This window comes from Littorina saxatilis, linkage group LG9 (genome assembly GCF_037325665.1).
Source record: "Littorina saxatilis isolate snail1 linkage group LG9, US_GU_Lsax_2.0, whole genome shotgun sequence".
Lineage (NCBI taxonomy): Eukaryota > Metazoa > Mollusca > Gastropoda > Littorinimorpha > Littorinidae > Littorina > Littorina saxatilis.
In genome coordinates, this window is record NC_090253.1 from 48,224,337 (window position 1) to 48,229,821 (window position 5,485).

A 5,485-nucleotide genomic window follows, 5' to 3' on the forward strand; every position below is an offset into this window, starting at 1 on the left:
GTTATGACCTTTGTTTGTTTGTTTGTTTATTTGTTGCTTAACGTCCAGCCGACTACGCAGAGCCATATCAGGACGAGGAAGGGGGGGATGAAGGGGGCCACTTGTCAAGCGATTCCTGTTTACAAATGCACTAACCCATTACTTGTGTCCCAGCAGGCTTTAGTAAAACTAAATTAATACCTACTGGAAGATTACCAGTTTCCAGTATGTTAAAATAGGCTTAACCTATCTACTGCTGGACTTACATCAGAACACTAACAGATTAAACTATACATGAATCGCGAGACAAGCGACAAGAGAAGAGATTTTTGGAAAAAATACAGGTGAATGAGCAAGAAGGCAGAAAAAAGAAAAGAATTCATGAAGAAAAAGAGAGCATGACAGGAAAGAGGAACCAAAAATCTACCTAACAGCAAACTAGAAAGCTCCTGCGGTTCCAAAAACAGGAGGGGCCTTTAATTTCATAACCGCAGTGCCCCACTGCGGGATGTTATGACCTTGATTTGTTGTTCCAAACTTACAAAATGACAGTTTTTGCGTCGATGCGTTGATCTCAGGTTTTGATAGCAGACAAACTTCTTACACGCATCATGTTCGCGCAGACATGCACACCGCTACACGCTTTCTGACTTTGGAAGAAAAACTGACTCCAAGTGCATTCGATTTCACAACACAGTTGTTGAAACAGCTTTTTAAGTTGTCAGTGTATGCTGTTGTCGATAGAAACATCGCCGCGTGGTACAGATGTGTAAACCGGAACCATGCGTCGGCCATTTTTCTCAATATGCTTTTGGATATTGAGAAAAATGGCCGAGCAATATGCTTTGATGATCGGGAGAGACCATCCAATCACAGCCCCCGAATTTCCCCACGTGTTCATCAGAATAGCTATATATTGCTATTATGACATAATATAGCTATTCTGATGAACACGTGGGGGAATTCGGGGGCTGTGATTGGATGGGCTCTTCCGATTATCAAAGCATAATGCTACGGAAGTCGGCCATTTTTCTCAATATCCAAAAGCATATTGAGAAAAATGGCCGACGCATGATTCCGGTTTACCCATCTGTACCACGGCGATGTTTCTATCGACAACAGCATACACTGACAACTTAAAAAGCTGTTTCAACAACTGTGTTGTGAAGTCGAATGCACTTGGAGTCAGTTTTTCTTCCAAAGTCAGAAAGCGTGTAGCGGGTGTGCATGTCTGCGCGAACATGATGCGCGTAAGAAGTTTGTCTGCTATCAAAACCTGAGATCAACGCATCGACGCAAAAACTGTCATTTTGTAAGTTTGGAACAACAAATCAAGGTCATAACAGCTATATAATCGCTATTGTGTTTTCAGCGTAGCAATAGGGTCCGATATTTAGACTCGAACAAGTATAATGCGACTCGTCGGCATTATACTTGTCTCGTCTAAATATCGGACCCTATTGCTACGCTGAAAAGACAATAGCTGTTAATATTCTGTATTGAAAACATGCTTTTGTCAGCAACAACTACCAGCATAGTCCATGTTGTATATTGCAGGCGGCGGTTTGGTGCGCATATCCCTTTGTGCATGTATCCACGGAAATCACGGACATGTATACGGAGAAGACTCGATATAAATGGATGTTTGGCATTACGTCAATATGCTAAGATTCATATGACATCGCGTATCATGCTTGCTTACGTATGTTCTATGTATTGTTCGAACGTCTGACTTCAATTGGGGATTCTCGAGATGAAGACTGCGGTTAATCTGTGGATGATCAGAGAATAAGGATTGTCTCAGAAGAAAGTCAACGAACAAATGTTTCAGACCGGTAACTTCATTTCAATATTGCATACAATGGACGTTACGTAGGGACAGGAGAGTTTGCTAAACATTGGAAAGACCGTCTGATAGAATCAGAGATACAGGTCGCTTCAAATTGCAGCTTCTTGAACTGTTGCCTGTTAAAGAACTGGATTTTACACGTAATGTATTTTATGTACGGTAAGCACACACAAAAAAGCAAATGGCATCGTCTGTCGACCAGTCACAGCAACAAACCTGGTCAGGTATGCGTGTACTTCATACACGTTGAAGAAACCGGAACCATGCGTCTTTGTTCGTACGAAAATCCAAAAGGATATTGGCAAACAAATCGCCTACTTCGGTTGTAATATCCTTTGATGATCCGAATAAGGATGTGTGAGTCCATCCAATCACAGCCCCCTAATTCCCCCACGTGTTTATCAGAATAGCTATATACTGTTATTCTGATAGACACACGGGGGAATTCGGATGTTCAGATTGGACCCATTCGTCGGGATTCTACTCGCCTCGTCAACATATCAGATCCTTTTGGTATTCTGAAAACACAATAGCTGATGATTATAAACTTGATATAACCCCCCGGATTTGTACTGCATTATCTAATGAAACTTGATTTAGTTTAGTAAGAACGTTGTTGTCATGTGCTGATATCATATTGACCATAACGCATCTCCAGTTGTTCTTCTGAAAGGTCTTCCATTTTCTGCTGCAAATTGATTTGTGTGATAATGTGGTGTTTTTACAACACACCAGTGATACTATGGTGTTAACCATGACGCGTCCTCGAAACTATTATACACTATGTTCCAGTGTTCATACAAATAATACTGTTTTTGATGTATGTTTGTCTTGTATTCTACATTGTACCCCTTATATGCGGTTATGGGATTGATACTTTCAAGGACAGGACGTCATAACACAGAACATTTAGAAAGGCATAACAAAACAACATGTTCGAGGTGGATACGTGGTTTGATGTCCCTCTGGTTTCTTGAAGTTGCATGCCGAGTTGTTCCTGTTAATTGCTTGTTTTTTCCATATTTGTTTGATTGGTACCGTAAGTTTCCGTCAAGTCCACTTTTGGGGGTACCTTTTTTCGAGTGGCGGTCAAGTGACCCCTGTAAAGGATGTCCTTGCTCCGAAAGTGTTCCAAATAGCCAAGTATAGTTTTCATAACATGACACGGAAATTGCTGTGCTGGTGGGGGTACACAAATTGATGCAATCATGTTGTTAGTGTAACACTCTCGACTTTTCAGTTTTAATTTAGAAAATTCAATTGTGTTTAAGTGTAGTCAAGTGGCGTATCCAGTCTTTTTGTGTAATTATCTCCTGCCCGACTCAGTTGCCTTCCCTGTCTATTATCTTCCCCTGACCCAAGTTGTGTCTCCCGCTAGAAGTATTGTGTGTTTACTATCGTAGGGAAGACTCTTGACCGGATTCCTTTCTAACCTCTTATCTCAGATTTAGGTGGTCGTTATGTAATGTGCCGCCAGACTGTCTGGGTATCGTTGGACTCGGCGGTTTGTCAAGTGGGTGTCATTTCTTTTGACAGGGTACATCATAGAAGATGCCAGGTGGCTTGGAGGTTTTAGTCTCTTACCCCCCCTTCCCTTCTTTGTAACTGGTTGTAATCTAATGAGCCTTATCCGGTGTGCGTAATATTTCCGGTGCGTGACACCGACACGGCTCTCTGCATCGCCACAGGGTATCGGAAGTGGCCAGCCTTTAAAAGACTGAGCATTTAGGCTAGAGGAGAGAACGCGATTAGTTTCATGGAGCGAGCTGTGTGTTGCTCCGATTGTGTCGGTCGACTTGTGGTTTTCGTTGTGTTTCGCGACTATCGTCAGCAGCAGGTTTTGTGTTCCTTTTACGTGTGCTCACTGAGGAGATTCTGTAAGTAACTAAATGCTTTATTCATTCCTTATGCTGTATTCTTTCCTTATGCTCTATTCTTATGTTTCATTTGATGCTATGATGTTTGCATATATGTACATTTTGACGCCATTTTGATCTATCAGAGAGATGTGTTTTCTAGATCAGTTTCTAATTACTTTTATGATTTGGCGCTGAAATTGAGCGTTAATAACTTCTAATATTTGATGACCAGTTGTTCTAAAGCTGTTTTAGAGTCTTGTAAATTAAAGACTCGTAAGAATCAAGTAAGGCAGACTCGTTCTCATACGTTTCGTTTTCGCTGAGAAAAAGCCTGTCTCGCAATATTTTATGTCGAGAAGACCCATGTGTATCGTTGCGATCTTTTTCCCATTTTCATCACATATTATTTCTGGAGATCAGTAAAGTCTGAGTAGTAGTCGGTTAAAAGCCCAAAGTTAAGCTAAGCCCTCCGTGCCATTGGCCCGTAAAGCTACCTATTTACGATTTAGGCGCAGAAACTCCTACAATTGATGAACGGGAATTATGGTTGACACATATATTTTGGGTAATGAACTCGTATCATGAGTTTGATGAATTCAGGCATGAGAATGATAGAGATCTTCTGAGTTAAGATTTCAGACAATAGGAAGATATTGTCTACAGGCTGCACAATTTTGACTATTAATTCTCATGTTGCACTTTAAAGGCGCTTGCCTACAGAAGAACTTTGCGACTGAAACAACCTAACATTTTGTGCAGTCGCATAGATGCAAAACAGACTTTTAATCTAAGGCGTTATGATTTAGTCGCGCTTCCCTGTAAAGTAATAGACTGTTGTCTAACGCTTCATTTTGAAGCATGGGAGCTTGCGCTTACCCCATGCCTGAGTTATCTTTCTTATTCTTGTCGTTATTATTCAACTCGATGAAGATGTGTCTTCATGGCGATGAACATACTTAATAATAACAATTATTTTGCAGTTGCGGTTCATGCAGTTGATTAATTTATGTAGAGCATTTTCCAATGCAAGGCTTAGGCCTAAGGGAAGATGTTGGTTACTTCCCTTGACATTAGCTGGTGTGGAGTTGTTTAACTCACTGTGGATTCTCTTTCAGAGAATGCTGTGTCTGCAGGATTTTGGCTGTATTGTTACTTGTCTATATTTGTCATGATTATTTTGACAAATGATACAGTCATACATTCATAGGTTTATTGTGGAATGTATGTATGGTTAGGATGCATTGGTATGAATGGTGCGTTCTACTTGTTATGCCATGTACTTATATTATGTTTTCTTTTCTTTTCATGTGTCATCAGACACTGCTTTCTGGTGTACGTTAATTAAAAGTCACGTTATCGCAACCTCTGTCTTGGCGTCTCATTTATGCTTCCTGGCCTATCTTCCCCCTTCCATTCCACCCTATCACATCAGAAAGGGGGTTGGGGATTTTATGTGTTACAATGAATAACACACAAAACAGAATAAATGTTTCAAAATATTTTTCTTTTCTTTCCTGTCTTTTCTTTTAAAACAAACAAACTTCCCAGAATGAAATACAAGAACAGTGTTAAACTCAAACCCGGTAAAACTCAAACCTAGTTAAAACCCAATTAAAAGCCAAACCCAGTTAAAACCCAAACCCAGTTAAAACCCAAACCCAGTTAAAACCCACAAACCTAGTTAAAAACCAAACCCAGTTAAAACCCAAACCCAGGTAACACCCAAACCCAGTGTTCGTAAGCTGCTTCACAAAATCTCAGAAAAAAACCCACTAAGTCAGACTAATGTGAAACCCAG